Source organism: Sebastes umbrosus, chromosome 20 (assembly GCF_015220745.1).
Source record: "Sebastes umbrosus isolate fSebUmb1 chromosome 20, fSebUmb1.pri, whole genome shotgun sequence".
In the NCBI taxonomy this organism is placed as follows: Eukaryota; Metazoa; Chordata; class Actinopteri; order Perciformes; family Sebastidae; genus Sebastes; species Sebastes umbrosus.
Window position 1 is genome coordinate 7,558,929 of NC_051288.1, and position 23,133 is coordinate 7,582,061.

General features: G+C 40.1%; 1 protein-coding gene across 4 annotated transcripts in view; it reads right to left on the minus strand.

Moving 5' to 3' along the window:
- ca10a (carbonic anhydrase Xa) overlaps positions 1-23,133 on the minus strand; it is a 378,831-nt gene that overhangs the window by 40,733 nt on the left and 314,965 nt on the right. The gene's annotated exons all lie outside the window — the stretch shown is intronic.

A 23,133-nucleotide genomic window follows, 5' to 3' on the forward strand; every position in this document is an offset into this window, starting at 1 on the left:
CGCCTTTTTTTTTGTATGCGTTTTTTTAATCCATCATCCAATTAAAAACGTTACGAAACAGAAACCTTGTACACTGCGTCTGGTGGGGTTTATTATTCTATTTGTTACGAATATTTGCAATTCAAGACAAAACTGAATTAATTACGTGGGTGCAATAGATGGCGCTAGTCCCAAACTACACACCGCTGGTCCACCCACACCGGTGTCTTCATTTAATTTGCCCGATTAGACCTGCGTGGATGTACAAGCTGGGCTTGACTGACATCTCAGGTTCTCTTGTTAGATTTGCTGCACCTGTGTTAGTGTGAGACAACTTACATCTTTTATCATTTTTATATAATACATGTAGTTTGTTGATGTTATGTAACTCCACAGCACTCAACTCCAACCTGAGCAGAAGCTTAATCAGCCAGGTGTGCTGGGTCTTTGCTTTGATAACAGTTCTGTATATACTCTAATCCATATTATGCTCAATTGTTGACACCCATAAACAGAGGTTTTCAATATTATAATATTTCAAAATGACACACATAGAACATATAATACACATAGAACATATAATACGCAAATAAACGTCCATAAAGCAAATTAAAAATCATAGAAAAATGATGCACCTTATAACTTCAGAAATTTTCGGTAACACTTTATAATAACCATCATTTATAAATGTTAAATTGACAGTTTGTTAAACTTAAACAATAGTTATTTCACTGTTAAGAATGAAATGATAATTAATAATGTTTACTAATGATTAGTAATGCTATATTTGATGTTATGTTATCATTATTTTGTGTAATATGAAATAATTAGTTTATAAATTCTATATTGTATCATAGCTGATAGGTGACGATAACAATTACATTCATAAACTATCTATTAACAGTTTATTGTTGCACACATTATAACATTTTATATACTATAATAAGTATACAGGACGCCGACTTTCGTTGAGTGAACGGCCACAGGTGTCGCTGTTAACAAGCAATTTATGAATCTTACATAGAGTCCCTTTAACTAGGTTTAATTAACTATGAATTTACCATTAATAAATGATGGTTATTAGATTATATTACGTTCATTAGCGTAAATTACAAAGTGCCAACCTTTGGCCAAAGTATCCCACGTCTCCTGTAACCAGCCTTTAACAGCCTGAGCTTTTCATTTGTTCCGAGAAGCTTCCAGGAGCGATGGAGCCGAAAAGGACAATTGCACTGTGCGCTGGTCCTCCCTTAACAGATAGTGATGATCTCAACAACGCACTAGCACATTAGAGGTAATAGCCTGGAGAACGTAAACAAGTCATAAAGGAGACTGTTGACTGTCTGGGGCAGACCGGGTAGTAGAGGGCAGGTACGGTAATAGAAAAACATCAGTGGCATGCTGGTAATGAGAAAACACAAGAAACATCATCGTTATCTGTGCACACAGATCAATAGAGTAAATTAGCCCTTGTTACAAGGAGAAGTCTTCACTAACGACTGTATGTGTTCAGCGGTTAGGCATTTTTAAGTATAAAAAGCCACCATCACCTAATGAAAAAGGGTTTTAGCTCAAAGAAAATCTTATGCCTGAGCAAAAAAAAAAAAAGTTTTAATATGTCAGAGTAGTGTACGTGCCACCGCGCAGGGTAAAAATGTTAAGTAGTGGAAATTGTGATAAGCTACATGAATATATTAGACGGTAACTGTGAAGTGCACATGTTCTTTAACAGCCATCAGATGGGCTGTAATATCTCCTCTAAAGGCCCGCAGCTGTACGCAGTGAATCATGGCGAAAGCGTAATGTATTTGATTAAAATACAAGATGACTGGTGCTCTTTCATTAAGGTGCGCAGATATGGAGAGTAAATGGAATGGATAGAGATAGAAGGGGGGATGTATCTACAGAGGGCAGGGGGGACGGGAAAAGAAAGAAAGAAAGAAAGAGAGAGGAGAAAAGAAGAGGGAAAAAAAAGGAACGATTGGCTGTGAAGAATTGAATACTAGGGCTGCACCTCGGTGAAGTTATGGACACACATACCAGTAGTTCCAAGTAATGCTACATGATGAGAGAGATTCAGCACCGATTTGAGGCTTTTGGAAAAAAAAGATTTCAAGAGATTGTGCAGTCCTGACCAGAAAAACAACAGCATCGGTGGTTTGTAAGGAGAAAGCTGATATTGGGCAAGTCTGAAAACCCTGTTCATTGTTGGGGCTGATTAAAATATTCAATCGCGATTAATCGCATGCTTGTCCGTAGTTAATCGTGATTGATCGCACATTTTTTTATCTGTTCAAAATGCACCTTAAAGGGAGATTTGTTAAGTATTTAATACTTTTATCAACATGGGAGTGGACAAATATGCTTGCTTTATGCAAATGTATGTATATATTTATTATTGGAAATCAATTAACACAAAACAATGACAAATATTATCCAGAAACCCTCACAGGTACTGCATTTAGCATAAAAAATATGCTCAAATCGTAACATGGCAAACTGCAGCCCAACAGGCAACAACAGCTGTCAGTGTGTCAGTGTGCTGACTTGACTATGACTTGCCCCAAACTGCGTGTGATTATCATAAAGTGGGCATGTCGGTAAAGGGGAGACTCGTGGGTACCCATAGAACCCATTTTCATTCACATATCTTGAGGTCAGAGGTCAAGGGACCCCTTCGAAAATGGCCATGACAGTTTTTCCTCGCCCAAATTTAGCGCAAGTTGCGTTAAAGAAATTCTTGGCGTTAAAATTAATTTGCACCTAATGTGTTATAATCGCATTAACTTCAACAGCCACAATTAAAACATTACATTAATGGTTTGTGTGCAGCGGGGGTTGTTGAGCGGTAAGATGCTCAGAGAGCAGCAACAAATTGGATACGATTACTGACAGCATGGGACAATACTGCAATATCGTGCTAAAACATTGATTCATACTTGTGTGCTGCTGGAGTGTGAACCAGACTAGGTGTCCAAGCAGGCCTCCCTGTCTCGTCTGAGGGTCTCTGAAGTCTGAACAGTCGAAATAGGGCTGTTAAATTCAATGGGTGGAGTGAGCTGCAATTAATTAGACCCTGTAAAACATTAGGAATCCAATCAGGCTCCAGTACCTTCAGGGACCTCATTTATAAAAACGTACTTGGATTCCTTTTTTCCACTTGGAAAGACGGAATGCACAGTGATCATGTACAAAAACAACTGTGCTTTTTTTTGCAATTTACAAAAGAAAATCACTGCAATTAAATATGTAAATTCAAGGTATAAAACACAAAACTTGTACATAAACGCATGAGTAAGCTCCACAAGAAAAGAAGCAGTTCGTGAAATAGTCACAAAATGTAATGTACTGATTTGTGTACATAGACATGAATTTAAATTTTTTTTTTAGTGATGGTCAGCACGAAATCAATTCGTATGTAATCCACATAATTGTGAACTGGGAAGTATAGAGAGCGGCAAACGCAAACAAATAACATAACACGGGACTTTCTCCTAGGAGACCGGTGTTCGCGTTCCGGATGAAACCACAAGTCAAAGTTTATATATTTCTCACGTAACTTCCATACTTTTTACAGCACTTCCGTAGTTATTTTAACCCACATCTTGATCTTTTTCTAAAGCTAACTGAGTGTTTTTTGTCAGGTAGTCGCGCCACTTCCGATGTTATTCAAACTCAAACTGCAATCTTTTCCTAAACCTAACTAAGTAGTTTGTTGCCTAAGCCTAACCAAGTAGATCTTTTCTTAAGCCAAACTAAGTAGTTTAGTTGCCTTACCCTAACTAAGTTGATCTATTTGTAAACCTAACAAAGTAGTTTGTTGCCTAAACCTAACTAAGGAGTTTTGTTGCCCAAGCCTAAACCACAAGTCAAATTGTATATATTTCTCACACAACTTCCATACTTAAGTTATGGCACTTCCGTAGTTATTTTAACCCACACTATGATCTTTTCCTAAAGCTAACCAAGTTTTTTTTGTCAAGTAACTTAAGTTGCTTCTGATGTTATTTGAACTCAAACTGCATCTTTTCCTAAACCTAACTAAGTAGTTTTGTTGCCTAAGCTGAACCAAGCCGATCTTTTCTTAAACCTAACTAAGTAGTTTGTTGCTTAAGCAAGTCGATCTTTTCCTAAAACTAAGTCTAAGTAGTTTTATGTTGAAACGACTGGAGCGGAAATTGACATGTGCGTCACGTGTCGCTGGACAGTCGTAGGAAAACGCGCTGAAAAAATACGTTGTTGAAGGGCGTGCTGAGCGTCACGAAAAAAAAAGGCAAATTTGTGTCCATGTACACGAATCAAATAGATTACATTTCGTGACTATTTCACAAACTGCCGTGAGACTGCGTTGCATGTTTGGAGATCACAGCTCCCTCGAGACAGACAGAAATTCCTCAGTAGCACATCAAATAAATGTCTGTATATCCACACTAGCCTGGATAAAAAGAGCCGAAGATTTTTTTCCCTGACAGTCTCTCTGTATTCACATCGGTGTAATCACATCTGATTGTAGGATTCCTCCAGAGTATAATGGGCAGTGGCACAACTAAACCGGCAAAACACTTTGAATCAATGTGTGCACAAAATGCACAATCCAGATAATACATTTCTCCTTCCAGTAATTCTCTAAATTGTTGGCTGTTGAGTAAAGAGGCTTGTGAATACCGCCGCGGAGGCTTCGGGCTCCTTTAATGTGACAGCCTAACAGCCTCCTTGAAAATGGGACTATCCCCCCCCCACCTCTCACACTCCCTTTAATCACATTAGAAGAAAGCGGTCAGGGGAACATGTGTGGTTTTACAAAGTGATTATGTTACATTTTTAATTCTGAGTACCTCTCTGAGCCTTTGAAGCTGCGAGCGGATTCGTTTTATTCTCAGTGCTGGAAGCATATGTTTGTCTTTGTGTCCACGATTATCTGGGGACGTCTGATGTGCCAGAATATCCGAAAGAGCTGTTGGAGCGTCTCCCGGATCTGGCCATCAAGATGATGCCATTTTAAGATAACTTCTTGTGTCACCGAAACAAGCGAAATAAAAAGCACTGGGACCGGAGTGCAAGGATGCTTTAGATTCTAAAGCCTATGTCTAAGTACCAGCCTGGAACACTCTGTTCCAACACACGGTCGCCAGGGGATCTTCAGTTAAAGTCCATTCTGAAAGACTGATAATAAGGTAGGGGTTGTAGTATCTCCTTTTCTGCAGCTCTTCTTTCTCCTCTCTTTTCAACTTTTTCCTCAATCCCACACCTAGGTTTTTTTTTTATTTAGTTTTTTTTTAGGGCACTTACTTTGAACCCTGGAGCAGTTTCTGCCTTTGTTGGGTTTGTTTGGACTGTGAGAACACAGCAATCACAGTCGGGAGCGCAGACGAAATCAATTGGATCGAGCTCTTGTTGACAAGGAGGTTTCTTGGTACGTTTCCAAACCAAGCTGGGAGCTTCGTTTTGGACTGAGAAACGTGATCCGAATGTTGATGCCGTCGTTCTCGGTCTGGCACAAATTTGGAGAAATTTTGAATGGTGTCTTGAAATACAAATGATGTATGAAATCCATGTATGAAATATGCAAAAACCCCTTACGCTCATCAAGAAGACACAGTCGACCTGAGGGTATGAAGGTTCACTTTAAACTCAGACAGCTCAGGTTCACCAGATACCAAGATGTTTTTCAAGATCAGTGTCCAGAAGTAGAGAGAGCCCAAACATTCGAGCCCAAACAAAATTCAACGGCAGTATGAAAGGAATCGATCAACATTTTTGGACATAAGCTTTCTTTACGAAAGCAAGATGTGAAGATCTAAATTAATGTCATGTCTGTACGTCAAATATGGAGCTGGAGTAGGGATGAGTTTAGCCTAGCTTAGCATAAAGACGGGAGTGAATCAGAGCTAGTTTGGCTCCGTCCAAAGTTCAAAATATAGGCCTATCGACACATCTGTAGTTCATTAACTAACACCAACTACTCTTTCCAAAACTAGTGTCACCGGAACTACTCTCCACCGAAGAAATAATCCCTATGAGTACGGAAGCAAATAAGAGACATAAGTACTTTCATTTTAACAGACACTGAATACTTTATATTGAAATTCAACTAGGAAAACTAGGATCAACACCGTCCGGGCCTTCGATTCACGGAGGGACCTTCGTTTGGTAAGCTAACATTACTAATGTTGCTAACTTTAATCAACATGATGCCTGTCAATCACATTCAGTCTCGTGTGTGTCGCCTCACTATTTTGACCGATGGCCGCTCGCGTCTACGTGGTGCGAGCACAAGCGCGAGCGACAGGGCGCTGACTGTCGTTGACTTAACGGCCACAGGTGTCACTGTTAAATCTGAAGTAGGTGAAATTGGAGCAAATATGATTAAAAAAACATATTTTTATTTTTAAAAAAAAATCTATACCTAACGGCATCTGCAAGATTTCACAGACCGGAGGAAAACAAGCAGTAAGAGCTGATCAGAGGTCTGCTGTCTATGAGAACGGGCTGTCAATCACTCGCGAACTCTGATCAAACGGTCAAACTAGGCAGCGCTGATCAAATATAAATCAACATTATGTTACGTTAATGTCTATTTCTCGCCTCAAATGTTTTCAGAAACATCTTGTAGTGTACTGTTTAGCTGTAAAATGAGAAAGTTTGTGACCCGGCAGCCATGTTGAGATCAGGTTGAGATGACTCGAAGGAACGCCAAGTACCGGTCACATGACCGGAGCACAGCCAATAGGAACGCTTTCTCTCTGAAATGACCTGTGATTGGTCAAAGTCTCCCGTCATGGGCTCGATTTTTTAAAGCCTGAAAACAGAGCCATGAGGAGGTGCAGAAGTCTAGTTTTCTCTCAGAACACTTGAATTACAATATGCTGAAAGGTTATTATGGAATTTTTGCCCAATGATGCCAAAAATATTCTGCCTACTGACGATTTAACAAGCAATTTCTGATTCTTACAGAGTCCCTTTAAAATTTAAATACTCATGTTTCTTATTTGCTTCCATACATGAGTGCGGTTGACAGTGTGTTCTGTGGATTATCCAGATTAATGCAAACACTGTTTCAAGATAAAGATTGTTGAAATGCAACATGCAAACATATACTATATATTTGAATATTCAGCTCTCAGCAGATCAGTTCGCTCCCCTCCGGTGGGTCCAACTCTCCTCTTGAGCTCACCACTCTTGTTGTCATTCCTGCCACAGCACTAGCTTTCACTATGGAGCCGGCCGGGCTAGATTAGCTGTCCCTAACCTCCGCTGGAAATCAAATAACAGCTGATAAGGCAGAAAGGGGGAAGACGAAAAAAAAGCCGGGCATAATGTCAGAGCTCTGCTATCTGAGGAGTTGATTGCAATCAAAACACTGGACAAGGGCTATGTTTTGGAATTCAATAAAAGTACAAGAGAGTTCAGCTTGTTCTCGAGTTTAAAAGTTCTCTCAGCTCTGGCAAGGTCATACAGTATATATATATATATATACGTATAAAGTGTACAAGTATCGAGAGGGTGAATGAAAATAATAGAGTTTTTCTTCACTCCCACTTTCCTGACATTGTAGTGCTTACCTCAGGGCAAAGACAGGCAAAGGCAGCCAACAGCTTTGATGGAAGACAGGTACCACGATAAATATTTGATGCTATTGACGGGTTGTTGTGCTCAGAATGAGAGTTATGGAACTAGCGCACCCTAACATAATAAAAGGGAGTCTCTTGCCAGCGCACTGACTCTGCATCTGTGTGAACAGTAATCATTGGAGGACTTGATATCAGGCCCTAAAAGCTGATATTGATTCAATACTTTGATCCAGAAATACTTTGGAAACCTGCTGAGTCTGCTTATCATAAGAGACTTTGAAATGCAATTAGCTCTCAGTGCAGAAGAATGAAATGAAAATTTAATTCACTTCCTCGTAGTGATGCGAGTGATTATACCTGCCTTTAAAATACATGTACGGATGATAAAAACACAATTCATGTGTAACAAGTATGGAAACAAAAATCGGGCTATCGTACCCCAAACTGTCTGAAACCATCTGGCTGTCGTTTCTTTACTTTGATTCACTTCCCACAGACTTTTTGGATGCTGCTTCTGCTTCTCTCCTCCGAGCAAGGCCAAAAAAAAAAAAAAAAAAAAAAAAAAAGCAGAAGAGGAGAGGAGGAGGATGAGGCATTCCTAGCCTTCTGTTCCTAGCATCAACTTCATCAGCATCAGTGCTTTCTGGCTGAGTGACAGCGCGCAGGTGTAAAGTGGTGGCATCCGTCGGGCCCCTGATTAAGACCGAAATCATGCCAGCGAGATGACAGAGCGCCTCCCCCCCCGCCTGGTAGGAAGTGGCGCTCTGGAACCTGTCCCACAATGCCATCTGTTTTCTCATGAGCCACGTCACGGAGGGTAGACGGAGGGAGAGATGCAGCAAAATACAAACACACACGCGAGTTTCTATATACTAAAGTCCTCTACTTAAAAGTGCAGTCAGTAACTTTGAGCAAATACAGACCCTTTTTTTGTCGATGTCATGATTCCGTCACTGTGTTAGCTGGAGGCAAAACAAAGGAAAGTCTGGAGGCAAACATTGGTAGCCATGTGACGTACACAACGTAGTAAAAACACAGGACTTTCACCAAAAGTCAAGGTTGAGTTATTTTAAGTTATAACACGGCTGTGTTGAATACTCGACTCTGACTGGTCAATCACGGCGTTCTGTGTTCTGTAATTTCTGTATAAGAGACCGTTGCTATGAATAACAGACCGTTGTTATCTATAACAGACCGTTGCTATGTATAACAGACCGTTGCTATGAATAATAGACCGTTGCTATGTATAACAGACCGTAACTATGTATAACAGACCGTTGCTATGTATAACAGACCGTTGCTATGTATAACAGACTGTTGCTATGTATAACAGACCGTTGCTATGGGCGCAGCTCTGATGTCGGACTCTGGCGGACCGTTTTTGTGTCAAAATATTGATTTCTTCAGTGAGTAGCCGTGTAATAAGCGGAATAATGTACAGCTAGAGGGCCATTGTTGCGAAAGAATCCCCTTCAGGGCGATGAGAGACCCCTCCACTTCACATCAGGTTGCAGCATCGCCCTGTCGGGGATTATTTCACAACAATGACCAGCTCGCTGTACATTATCCCTTACTTACACAATGTTGTATAACATTACTACATTGGGTACATAACGCAGTCTACTTAACTACAAAACAGACGTACTTATTTGAACCCAAACAACTATCTTTTCCTAAACCTAACCAAGTTGTTTCCTGTGAAGTTTATTTTGAAAGGACAGTGTACGCATGTAACGAGTGGAAATTGACACATGGAATACTGATGCTAGAGGGGTACGTAGTGCATCATTGTTTGAGGTATAGGGCCACTGTCAAAGTTGCTGTATTCGACTAGTTTATAAGGTGATAATGTCGTCAGACTCTTGTTAGGGAGGTGGACCCAAACGCAGAGAAAGGTTGAGGAGGCAGCAAACTGAGTTCAGTGATTTAATGAAAAGCAAGCTCACCATGGACAAAAAGGCAGCTGGTCCGGCAGAAGGGTAACAAAAGTAAATCCACAAAGCAAAGACAAAATGTAATTCGCTAGAAATACAAAACACTGGAAAAACTCACACAGGTGAAACTCAACACAGGAGGAGCGACGATGAACTGACAAAAAAACAAAGAGACTAAATACAGCAGGGAATCAGGGTGATTGGGCACAGGTGGAATAAATCAGGGTGGGGCAGACAATCACAAAAAGGCGGGGAACAAACAAAGGCAGGGTGTAAAACTAGAAATGACACAAGAGGTGAGTGACTTTTCAAAATAAAACAGGAAACAAACTATGACAGAAACCCAGAATGAGTGAACAAAACGCAGAACCAATAATGCCCTAAAGAGATAACACAAGATAGTCTCTACAAAAAAGTCCAACAGCCTCTGGCCACAGCGCCAGATCATGACAAACGTGCTGCTGAGAATTTCCATTTTTAAGCAATTTTATGATTCTACTCTGTTGTTGCTGCTCCTGTTAAAGCATCAGCAATAATAATCCAATAATATAATTAGGGCTGTCAAAGTTAACGCGATAATAACGTGTCAACACAAATTTGTTTTTTTACGCCATAAATTTCTTTATCACATTAACGCAACTTACGATTTTTAGGTTGTAGCGGGCTCAGTTTTAAAGTTAGAGTGAAGATACCTGTATCATATGAAACTAGAAAAAACCTAAGGAATCCATATGTACCAGCCATGTCATGCTAGCTTGTTGGGAAAGAGGCTAAATAACGCTCCAAAGTTACGCTAAATTTTGGCAAGGAAAAACTGGCATGGCAATTTTCAAAGGGATCCCTTGACCTCTGACCTCAAGATATGTGAATGAAAATGGGTTTTATGGGTACCCACGAGTCTCTCCTTTACAGACATGCCCACTTTATGATAATCACATGCAGTTTGGGGCAAGTCATAGTCAAGTCAGCACACTGACACACTGACAGCTGCAGTTTGCCATGTTATAATTTGAGCATATTTTTTATGCTAAATGCAGTACCTGTGAGGGTTTCTGGACAATATTTGTTATTGTTTTGTTGTTGTTAATTGATTTCCAATAATTAATATATACATTTGCATGAAGCAATTATATTTACCCACTCCCATTTTGATAAGAGTATTAAATACTTGACAATCCTCCCTGAAACGATGAAACAAATTGTGATTAAATATTTTAATTTACCTGACAGCCCTTGTTGCTTTCCAGCTGAGTTCATAGATATCATGCTGATCCTGCCCCCCCCCCCCCCCCCCCGCAAAAATTTATAAAATTCCTGCACTTTCAATACAAATTCATCAAATCCTTCTGTATGGCAACCTCAATTTAATGATTCACACGGAATGCTGTGGATTTCACTGCAGAAGCACGTTTTGGGTTTTTTAACTTCGCATAAATACTGAGGCACAAGGAATGAGTTATGGCTTGGATGTGTGTGTGACGCTCACAAGGGGGGTCTTGAACCCTCAAACGTACCCCACTGCTCACCGGGTACAGAGGAGGAAAAGGAGGTCAGGATTAAATTAAATTAGTGTCAGAAAACTCGTCGACTCGCAGCTCGCTGCTGGAGCTCTGGAAGCTGCTCTGATTGTACTGGCATCCTCATTAGCATTCAGACATGGTGCGGGACTGCGAAGCTACTGTCGGCCTACTTATCATTGCGGTGGTGGTTAAAAAGCAGAGCCATATGTATGCGTCAGCCTGCATGAAGTACTGTATCTTATCTCCCTGTGAAGATCTGGATTCACACCACAGCTCCAGCTGCTCCGGCAACAGACTGCTGAGAGAAAACACTGAGGCCATTTTTCAAGCGGAAAAGCACCGTATTTGTGTTTTTTGTGTGCTCGGCTTGGTGTGTTTGGCGCTCTGAGCGGTTTAGAAAGCACTTAAGCAGAACAAGTAACTATTGTCGTGATTGAACCGGGGAGGCTTTAATTTAAAAATCACTTTAGCAACTTAACAAACACATTTTGAAGATGAGGGACATTAAACCCAAACAGATTACGGCTCCGACACACGGTTGCTGTCGTGCTTTTCTGGGATTTAACTTGATGCACAAAGTGCCTCGCGCAGGAGAGCTCTGCGAGTCCTCGCAAATTACATACAATGAAGAAATAACATTATCATTTTGCTCTTGCCGCAATTTTCGGCGAGAAGACAGAGAGCTAAAGTGGAAAAGGAGGGATGAGTGCGGAGGGAAAATAGCGAGGGTGGGGATGGAAAGTAAATCAAAGAGACGGAGGGAAAAAACTTGTCCTCATAATGTGTCTTAAAATAGGGTAGGTCGCCCACAGAGACACTTAGCTCCTGGGTACTTGGCTCTGATTTATTTATTTTGTTTGTGGTAAGAAGCGATCCACTGGGCATTGTATAAGGGGAAAGCCCTATGCCTGAGCCTCGGGCTCTCTTTATGCGGCTAAGGCAGCAGTATCTCTAAATTTAAACCCCTCGATTTTTCAAATCATTATCACTCTGAATTTTTTTTCTTTTTCTGGGAGTGTGAACCGAGACCGGCTACGCAGTTGGTTTTCCTAGTGGCTGGAGTGTGTTTCAAAGCTCAGAATCACAGAACGAACCTTGTGATCTGAGTTGCGTAACGCCCCTGGACACCGGAGGCCTGTTGGGACCGCTCTGCGATGGAGTAAAAGACTGCCGGACGATAAATTCCAGCCTGATTTGTATCAGGTTCACGGTTAGTTGTGTTCACATCTCGGGGCTACAGCAGAGAAAGACAAGCACGCCGGGCGAGGTTAGGATTATCGACGTGAAGAAACAAGAGGGAAAAAGCAGCCAGCTCGCCTGTGAAATGAGTGTGTGCTAAGTGGGGGAGAGATGAAAGATGCGGTTCAGGGATGCTGCTTGACTCGCTGGATGCACAGCTCAAAGCACGGCTGAATCAAAGACTGAGAACTGAACCAGTGAGACAGAGGGAGGAAGGCAGGAAAAGCAGAGGCCTTCTATTGTTTTAAAGCATTTTCCACTTTATCTGTCGTCGTCTGAAGTCGGGGGAACACTGAAGTTGCGGAGTCCTCCACTCATTAACACTATAGAAACAACTAACAGGGGCAAAGGTCCAGGTGTTTTTTAAAGTTGATTCTGTAAGACGCTATATACTGCGGTCCTGTTTGAATACTGATTTAATGTGTAAATATTTTATACACATTTCTCTTTTAGCAAGGATCAGACTACAAAACATTTCAGAAATGAGTTACATCACATAAAGACGATGATGGCGCCTTGGTTTCTGCTGTCAATCATAGCCTTCACAGGCCTTTCACGAGATACGTGACTTGTAAAGGTGATCGGGCAGGAGCATTGACTAAGTCAATGTTTTGCAAGTCTTAGCTATGAAGTCCTGAATCCAGTCTAAAGTCAAGGCCAACAAGTCGCAAGTAAAACCTGCATCAAGACTGACAAATCCCAAGTTAAGTCAGAGTCAAGACCAGCAATTCTAAAGTAGAACCTGCATCAAGACCAAGTCCGAAGTTAAACTTGAGGCAAGGCCAACATCTCCCAAGTTAAACCTGCATCAAGACAAAGTCCAAAGTTAAGTCCAAGTCAAGGCCAACAAATTACAAAGTTAAGCCTGCATCGAGACCAGGCCCAAGTTAAGTCAGAGTCAAGACCAATAAGTCACCATGTCAAGCCTGCATCAAGACCAACAAGTCCAAAGTTAAGTCCAACTCAAAGCCAACAAGTCCCAAGTCAAGCCTGCATCAAGACCAACAAGTCCAAAGTTAAGTTCAACTCAAAGCCAACAAGTCCCAAGTCAAGCCTGCATCAAGGCCAACAAGTCCCAAGTTAAGTCAGAGTCATGAACAACAAGTCCCAAGTCAAGCCTGCATCAAGAACAACAAGTCCCAAGTCAAGCCTGTATCAAAGCCAACAAGTCACCAAGTCAAGCCTGAGTCAAGACCAACAAGTCCTAAATCAATCCTGCATCAAGTCCAAGACCCAAGTTAAGTCCAAGTCAATGCCAATAAGTCACAGAGACAAGCTTGCATCAAGACCGAAAAGTGCCAAGTTAAGGCTAACAAGTCACCAAGTCAAGCCTGAATCAAGACCAACAAGTGCCAACAGGATTGGCCTCTGTCAGATTGATTCAAAGTATATCTGTTAAAATTGAGAGTGGATCGCTCCAGACCTTTATATGACATAATTTTCAATATTTGAGATTGAAAATATCAACTCATTCCAAGTCAAAAGACTTAAGTCCAAGCAAAGTCACAAGTCATAGGTATTAAACTCAAGGTCAAGTCTTTTTTGATTTTGTTATTTGTGACCAGTAGCGGCTGGCACTTTAATGCCAATGGTAGACTGAAGATGACATTTGGACATCATCATGTGACCAACTTGCTGTCAATCATGTATTCGACTGGTTGTTGATTGGAAGGAAGCCAAGGAAGGTTATCCTCCTTTGAGTTGATATATCAGATCCTTTTATTAAATAATGGATTTTTTCCAAAGAAGAGAGAAAAAATATTTTATAAATGATACTGAGATTTGGTAATGGTTTATTTCAACCAATTACTCTTTTATATTTTGCCTCAATGGACCAGCCTCCAATGTGGTGGTGACATAAATCTGACTCCAAATCATGTGACCTGAGTGTACATCTTCTGCCTCTGGTTTATATTTTAGAATCCTCCCACAATGTCCCACCACAAGAAACCATTTTAACACTAATTACATAATATTAGGTAAAGATAGAGGAGTCTTTTCAACCTCAACTGTTCAATCACAGAAAAGCAACAACTAAATAGGTTTGAAAAGCAGACTGCAGTACTATGACACAGCACACACACACTTGAAGCGGATTCATTTTGTCCAAACTTTAGCATATCTGGGTTTTTACAACACACACTTTTGCCACTTATCATTATCGGACTGTACAAGTACAGTATAATGGCGATTTCAATGTTCTGCTGCCCACACACACAGTAGATACAGTATATAATCATACCCTGGGCAGGTTTATCAACAGTGAAAGTTCTATGAAGAGCCACACACTGAGAAAAATGTACATTTGTCTATGCTCAAACAACACTGATGATGTGGACCTCCTCTGCCACCGCATTATTCTACCAACTACCTCGGTCTACCTCCTCGCCAGTCCCTGATTAGTAATTCCTTTTCAACACATCCTCTCGATGACTGGCATCCCCCAGCTACCTGGGATTTTGTGCTGCAGCCAAGAACAATGTGAGTAATATGGCGCCAGAATCTAGGGCTGCACACAAAAAAAACTAAAAGAAAGATAGGAATAATCACCCAAATGAATTCCTGGATTTCCACATAGACTGCAGGCTTGTATTTCTAGTTATTACATGAAAACCCCCGCAGTCGCACCAGGATATAATAACAACCTGGATTTATAGAGCTGTGTAGGTGTACCTTAAAAAACCTGCACAGACTGGCGGTGCAGTAATCTGGTGCAGCCCTATTTGAAATAGGTCAGAGGCTTATGATTGCAGCACTAATATAGTCCAAAAAAACAAAACCTCTGACTGCTGTAGTAACACATGCAGGAACAAAAATCTGTCAAGGAAACCATCACGTTAGGAACAGCGGAGAATTTACAGCACTACAGATTGGTATATTTCTTCCAGTAAAAGATCAGAGCAGTCAGAAAGCATGTTAAATAAAGCTCAACTTCAAGCTGTGCTTTGTTATCCCAATTGAGGAAAATGCAGAATTCTCACAGATTAAAAAGATATGATAGCACGCTGTCAAACACATGAACCAACACACATTTCTCCCTTGACTCCGCAACATGCAACACACACACACACACACACACAAAGCTATTAACCCCAATGGGTATTGTTCCAGATGCCAAGTTGTTGTGCCGAAACCACAAAATGAAACAGCGTCAAGATACTTAAAGGTGTATGTATGAAATAAAACACAAACATAAAGAATGAAGAAACATTTTTTGAAGCTGCACTAATCAATATTTCTATATTAACAAATGATCGAATGACGTTCGGAGTGATAAACGCACAGAGAATTATCACTAACTCTACGCTTCTTCTCTCTACAGAGCTTTAAGACATCCCTTAGCTTGATGTTTTGATTTTCCCACAAAACTCTGCAGCAGACAGCTGTTTTTGCGGAAAAAAGCTTTGGTAAACCCGCTGTTTGTTACCTAGTGCACCATTTAGCAGCTAAAGAGCCAGTGACTTGTCGCAGGAGTTGGTGGAGACCAAAACTGAGCTAAAAGGAGAAAAAATATTGGACTCAACCAGGGAGAAACACAAGAAACAACAACAACAACTCTTTCTAGTGTTGCTCCACGTCTGTTGGATCGATTGTTTGCCAATATGTGACCTATAACAACTTCATAAAGTGATTAAATGTCGGTGCTGTGTTCACAGCTTGTTCTGCTGCCCTCAATGCTGTTGCTGCTGTTTGGATTAGTAATACAGGTAACACTTTATAATAAGCATAATTTATAAACAGTAAATTGATAGTTAATTAAACTTAGTTAATAGTTATTTTACTGTTAACAAACAATGAAATGATAATTAATAATGTTAACTATTATTTATTATTAGTTATTTCAACATTTATTGTTGCACACATTAACATTTTATATACTATATATAGAAGTATCTGTTAATGATGAAGATATTATTTCTAAACCTTAAAGACATTGTTTGTAAAACATCTATAAACATTACACAGACAGATATTTGTAGCACTTTGTTAATAGTTAATAACCTTGTTAAATGGTTAATAAATGTTTTTTAAAGATCTATAAACCTTATTTAGATATAGTTAATACTTTGTAAATGATGAATAATTGGTTTCTGGTCTATCTTTATGTTTATAGATGTTTCACAAAAAAATTCTTAAAAGGTTTATAAATCATTTGGTAATCACTAAAAAAAACTCAGTATAATGTGTGTTGTGTATAATAGTGTTATAATGAGAAACAATAAACTATTAATAAATACTATACTAATGTAATCAGAATGTAACATCTCTTATCAGCTATGATACAATATAGAATATATAAACTAATTATTTCATATAACACAAAATAATGATAATATAACAGAAATTATAACATTACTAATAATTAGTAAACATTATTAAGTATCATGTCATTATTTGTTAGCATTAAAATGAATATTAACTAAGTTTAATTAACTATCAATTTACCATTTATAAACGATGGTCATTATAAAGTGTTACCATAATTCAAATAACATTATACACAGGTATGTATAGATAACGGAATTTGAGGTGACATAATACTAAATTGATTAATCTATGTATGTAATACCATAATAGTAATAATTATAATAGATTCATCCACAGTAATGAGAGCATCAAAGTGCGCTCCGCATAGTGTAAAAACAAGAGAGCGTTAATGTTACAGACTAACAGCAATGTATTGTACAGTGACAGTACAGTGCTTTCATGGATAACTGATACTGGGAGACAGTTGCTAAGTGACCAAGACATCAACATGCCATTCATACTGGACACACTGGGATGGTCAGGGTCAATATCTCTTAAAGGATGCGCTAATGCTGGATCAATATCCAGTGGTATCCCCAGCTTCCCTGAGAGGCGGCGCTAATCGATGGCGGCGATCGAGCCAAGTCGACTAGCAGGGCTAATGTCAGTCAATGGGGACGGCCGGGCGGCAGCTAATCACTTGTAAATATCTGTAATATGGAGCTGATGGCAGTAACTAGGCCATGTCTGGTCAGCGGTCTGATGGATGTTTTCTGGTATCTACCGCCATTGACGAGCAGGCTGTGATGCAGCGTAGCCCCGCCCTGCTGCATCTAAATGACTTCAGAGAAGAAGGAATCCAAATAGATAAGATAACCTGGATACATCTGATGGCACATTCTTCATCCCGCTGCACCCGCTGCTCTGTGTGCCTGACGTATTTAAATAGTATAGTGACATCATTATGCAGGACATCGCTGGCAATTTGGAGGCTGTGAAGAAGTGATTGACTTCAAATTCATGCTCCGATATTCGTTCAAAGTGGAAGGAGGTGCGCTTAGAGAGTATTGAGCTACATCTCTGTCTATCCTCTCTAATCCATTAAGGTAAAACTCCCTCCACTCCTCCACTGTATTGACATCCTTTTTAGCACGCCTCTCTCTTTTTCCGCCTTTTATTCCTAAACAACTCATTGGAAAGTAAAGCGTCGATGTCTTGTCTTTGGGGAGAGCACCGAGCGAGCGCCAGAGCGAGCTTTGAAACTTGAAAACCTTCCTGTGAATAACACCAACGTCTATCCAATTCAAAAATCTGCACACACACACACACACACAAATACACAAACTTAAAGGGAAGCCACATGCGTACACAAATGCACACATATACAGTACAGACATATCCCGTCAGATTCTAACTTACTGATATGTCAGAGCCGTGGTCGGGGTCATAGATTCTAACTTACTGATATTTCAGAGCCATGGTCGGGCCATAGATTCTTACTTACTGATATTTCAGAGCCATGGTCGGGCCATAGATTCTTACTTACTGATATTTCAGAGCCATGGTCGGGGCCATAGATTCTAACTTACTGATATTTCAGAGCCATGGTCGGGCCATAAATTCTAACTTACTGACATTTCAGAGCCATGGTCGGGCCATAGATTCTAACTTACTGATATTTCAGAGCCATGGTCGGGCCATAGATTCTTACTTACTGATATTTCAGAGCCATGATCGGGGCCATAGATTCTTACTTACTGATATTTCAGAGCCATGGTCGGGGCCATAGATTCTTACTTACTGATATTTCAGAGCCATGGTCGGGGCCATAGATTCTAACTTACTGATATTTCAGAGTGATTATACACTAATGAAAACATAGTCATGAATATTATATTCCATTTCTGCCAATAGATCCCCCGAAATGTTACAAACTGTTCCTTTAGGTCGCACTGGTTTTAAAGTAAAATAAGGAAAGAAAGATGGAAAAACAGAAAGAAAAAGAAAGGGAACAGAAAGAGGGAGGACAGTGAAAGCAAGTCACACTCATTGAAGCCTGAGGGAAATATGGTTCTGCTCCTGCACATTTTGATCATTAACTTCTTTCTCTCTTTCCTTCTTTCTCTCATACCTTCTTTCCTTCTTTCTCTCTTTCTTTCCTTCCTCCTTTTCATCTTTCTCTCTTTCGTTTTTCTCTTTCTTTCCTTCTCTTTTTCCTTCTTTCCTTACTTCTCTCAGTCCTTTCTTCCTCATTTCCCTCTTTCTTTCTTTCTTTCCTTCTGTTTTTCCTTCTTTCTTTCTTTCTGTTCTTCCTTTTTTCTGTTTTTCCTTATTTCCTTAGTACTCCCATTCCTTCTTTCCTCATTTCTCTCATTCCTTCTTTCCTTATTCCTCTCATTCATTCCTTCTTTCCTTATTTCTCTCTTTCTTTCTCTTTCCCTCTCTTGTTTGTACACTCTGACACACCCGCTGACTCTAAAGCAGACTCTGGTGCACTAGTGAGAACAAGGGAGCTCAGAAGTATGACTCATGATCACGCGTGTGCACACACACATATACACACACACACACACACACAGACACACACACACACACACACACACACACACACACACACACACACAGACACAGACACAGACACAGACACACACACACACACACACACTGTGATGAACCATAAGCAGCGGCTCCTTTCTGCCACCTTTACATGAGTGCCATCAAATCCTAAAATATGTATACATTTGCAGTCTAACAGGTCGTCTTGGTGCTCATCCGTGTGCAGATGTGGAGTTAATGTGTTTTCCTTCCCGTCTTTACTGCGGTGTTTACATGTCTGTGACGCATCGTTTTCACACCCTTCTCTGCCACATTATCACCTCTGTCTCTGCGGCTTTGCAGCGCCGCACAGCAGCTCTATACTTTTATGTACATGTGTACGTGTCAGACACTGTTTATTGCTAAAGCACTTCTCCACTGCATCAGTTTGCCTCTGTGCGAAACCACCAGCCAGCTGTCACTGTCAGCTCATCACACGCATTGAACACACACACACACACACATATATATAGGATGAACATACGCTGACCCTCTCACTCCACCAGATGTGTGCTACACTGCTCTCCAGGGCAGCCCGGATGATATGCATGGATTGAGCTGTGGCATTCTGGGACTATGAGCCTAACGTGGTTTAACTTTACAGACGGCGTTCTGATTAAAAAGAGGAAGAGTAAGATTCATACAGTATCTGTCTTGTTAAGTCAGACGTCTGGGTTCAGGCATCAGAGGTCCTGCCCATGGATGTATAAAGAGAACTGGATACAGCGTTGGAGGCGAGCTCCAGTTGCTCAGTGGCGCGTGAGGCCATAATGGCTCGACTGCCGAGTGATAAAGTACCATAACGGCATCATGTGATGGACACGGACGTTGTAGTACCACCGTTTGGCCACTACGAAAATTGACTACAAAACGCGTTGCTCATCCTGGGTGCTTGGTCCTGACAGGATCTCATGCCAAACTATATGCAGGCTGCACATGTGCACTAACAGAGGACTAAAGTGCATGGTGTTCTATGGAAGCTGCGAGGGCTCTAGTCATAAATGTTTTTACATTTTATAGTAATGGCCCTCACGCAGGAAGTGATATATGAACAAATTTCCTCTTATTTTTGTTCGAATCCACAATTTGCTCCTAATTTATTAGAACTCATTGATTTCTGGAATTCAGCAATGTTTTTTCTCTTTTTTCGAGTGGTTTATAGCACTCTAAATTGGCATTTAAAACAAGTGCAAAGCAAATTTTTGCCTAACTTTACTCGTGCAATAGAAATGGTCCGCAAGTGCCTACATTGATATTTTTGCTTATAGTGATGTCATTTCTCATCTTCAAATGCTTTACATCCCTAAAATCTGTACAGCCTAAGCTAAAAGGTTGTGCAAGTCAATAAACCATAATAATTTATCATCATTTTTATGAGCCGATCTAGTGCAGAGACATTTTGATAGTTTTGTTACATTTGGCACGTAATGTTCCATACATGACGCATCGCAACGCATCGCAACTTAAGGCATCGCAACTTAAGGCATTGCAAGTTAAGGCATCGCGACTTAAGGCATCGCAACTTAATGCAACTTAACGCAACTTAACACATCGCAACTTAACGCAACGCATCTCAACGCATCTCAACACAATGCAGCGCAACGGAATGCAACTTAACACATTGCAACTTAACGCAACGCTTCTCAACGCAACGCATTTCAACGCAATGCATCGCAACACATCGCAACGCATCGCAACGCATCACTATTTTCGTAATTTTGGATTGAATTACACAGCGGCTGTCTGCAGGAGATCTGTTTTTAAAGGCTTACCTCAAACCATGATAAACCTAAGACAACCTTCACACCAAAGCGTTCTCACATCATAAAACAGATTTATTTTCCAACAGTGATTTGTAACAGTTCTGGAAGGCAGAGACAAACACCCTGCTGATAGAATTTCCCAACATGTCGAACTATTCTTTTAAAGCAGTTTCCTACATAAAGGACGGCGAGGTAGGTATTCAAGCTCTCAATGATTTTCAGGATATGAAGTTCTCTGCCTGCTAACTTCAATTTACTTCATTTTTTCAAAGAGGTTTAGGTGAGCTTTAACCCTGACGAAGCAACATACCGTGGTTGAAGACAAAGCATTTTGAGCAGTAAAAAACTGTATTTTCTGTTACCGCGGTAAAGAATCCTGTAAATCTTCAGTCACATAAATGCCATCACAACATGTTTCCTTCCTCTTTGACAGAGGAATATGGATCTCGATCAATCCGCACGAGAATTCAAAATGATGAAAGTTACCGCTGAGGATATATATATTTTTTTGCACCAACGCTGACTTTCTCTCTTGTTTTGCTTCTCCTTCCCCTTGACTCGCTGGGGTTGGTCTCCGTTGTGGCAGATCATGGATTAGTCTCTTAGCAGGGATTATAGAGTGGGCAGTAAAGATGATTAAAGACTCCTCCAATATTCTGCCTTTGGGGGACAAATGGTGAGAAATGGAGAGCGAGCCAGAGAGAATGTGTGAGATAGAAAGCACACAGAGAGACAGGATATATTTCAATGCCAGCTCTCGCTCGTTTGTATTGTTGACTGCCACTGGCTCTGTGAGAGTAAATCAGGGCAAATAACCGATGTAGATCCTCATGAAAGTGGCTTCTCATTGTTTTGCACCCTCTAAACAACAAACTCAGTTGTGTGGTTTACTTTTTTCTTTCCTTCGACGGTTCTTAACTTGATTAATTATGGAACTAATTGTACTTTACGCTTGGGAGTATTTTCAGCACTCGACCCACCACTGCCTCTCACTCTCTGTTCTTTGTGGGGACGACCTTCAACTGTTACAAATCAGTTACGAAAAGATTCACGAGAGTTTTCTGATCTGCCTACACTATTATTCTTAACCTTGGAAATAGTTATTTAACAGAAAAACATTATAATCTTAAATTAGGGTCCACTTACTATCTTTTCTGGAGCTTTCAACTGCATTTTATGGTCTTTATTAGTGGTTTGAGTTTGCTCAGTTGTTGTGGACATTCAGGAGATTCAGAGACAGGCAACACTATATATTAATAACCATCATTTATAAATGGTAAATTGATAGTAAATTAAACTTAGTTAATAATTATATTACTATTAACAAACAAAAAAATGATAATTAATAATGTTTATTATTATTAGAAATGCTATAATTTATCTTATTCCAACAAGTATTTGTTAATGATCAAGATATTATTTGTAAACCTTAAAGAAATCGTGCTCAAACTCCATGCGCTGATGAACGCTGTGAGATGTAGTTGAAAGCTGTGGAAGGTTGCTAAAGATTAGGGAAAGATTGGTAGGAAAAAGTACATTATATTTTATTATATAAAGTTATCATGACACCAACACATGGCAACTGGCACAATGTATCCTCATACAACGGTTCACATGATGTCTTACAAAAAGTTCTTTAGTTATTTTCTGTTTCCGTATTTTTTGCGTTTTCCAACGAATGTCCAGCAGCATGAGTGATCAATGCGCCTGCACAAGCCCCTGCAGTGTATAGGCAACAAAACTACTTTGTTAGGTTTAGCAAAAGACAGTGGTTTGGGTTAAAATAACTATAGAAGTGGTGTTATTTAAGTACGGAAGTTATGTAACGAATAAGTCAACTTTTGGGTTGAAATGACCACGGAAGTGTCGTTACTTAAGAACAGAAATTATGTTACAAAGGAGTCAGTGTTTGGGTTAAAATAACTACGGAAGTGGAGCTGCTCAAGTACGGAAGTTACGTTAACAAATAAGACAATGTTTGGGTTAAAATAACTACAGAAGTGGCGTTAGTTAAGTACTGAAGTTATGTAAAGAATAAGTCAACATTTGGGTTGAAATGACTACGGAAGTGTCGTTACTTAAGTACAGAAGTTACGTAACAAAGGAGTCAATGTTTGGGTTGAAATAACTACAGAAGTGGCGTTACTTAAGTACAGAAGTTACGTAACAAATGAGTCAAAGTTTGGGTTAAAATGACTACGGAAATGGTGTTACTGAAGTATTGAAGTTACATGACAATTAAGTCAACTTTTGGGTTAAAATAAGTACGGAAGTGCTGTTACTG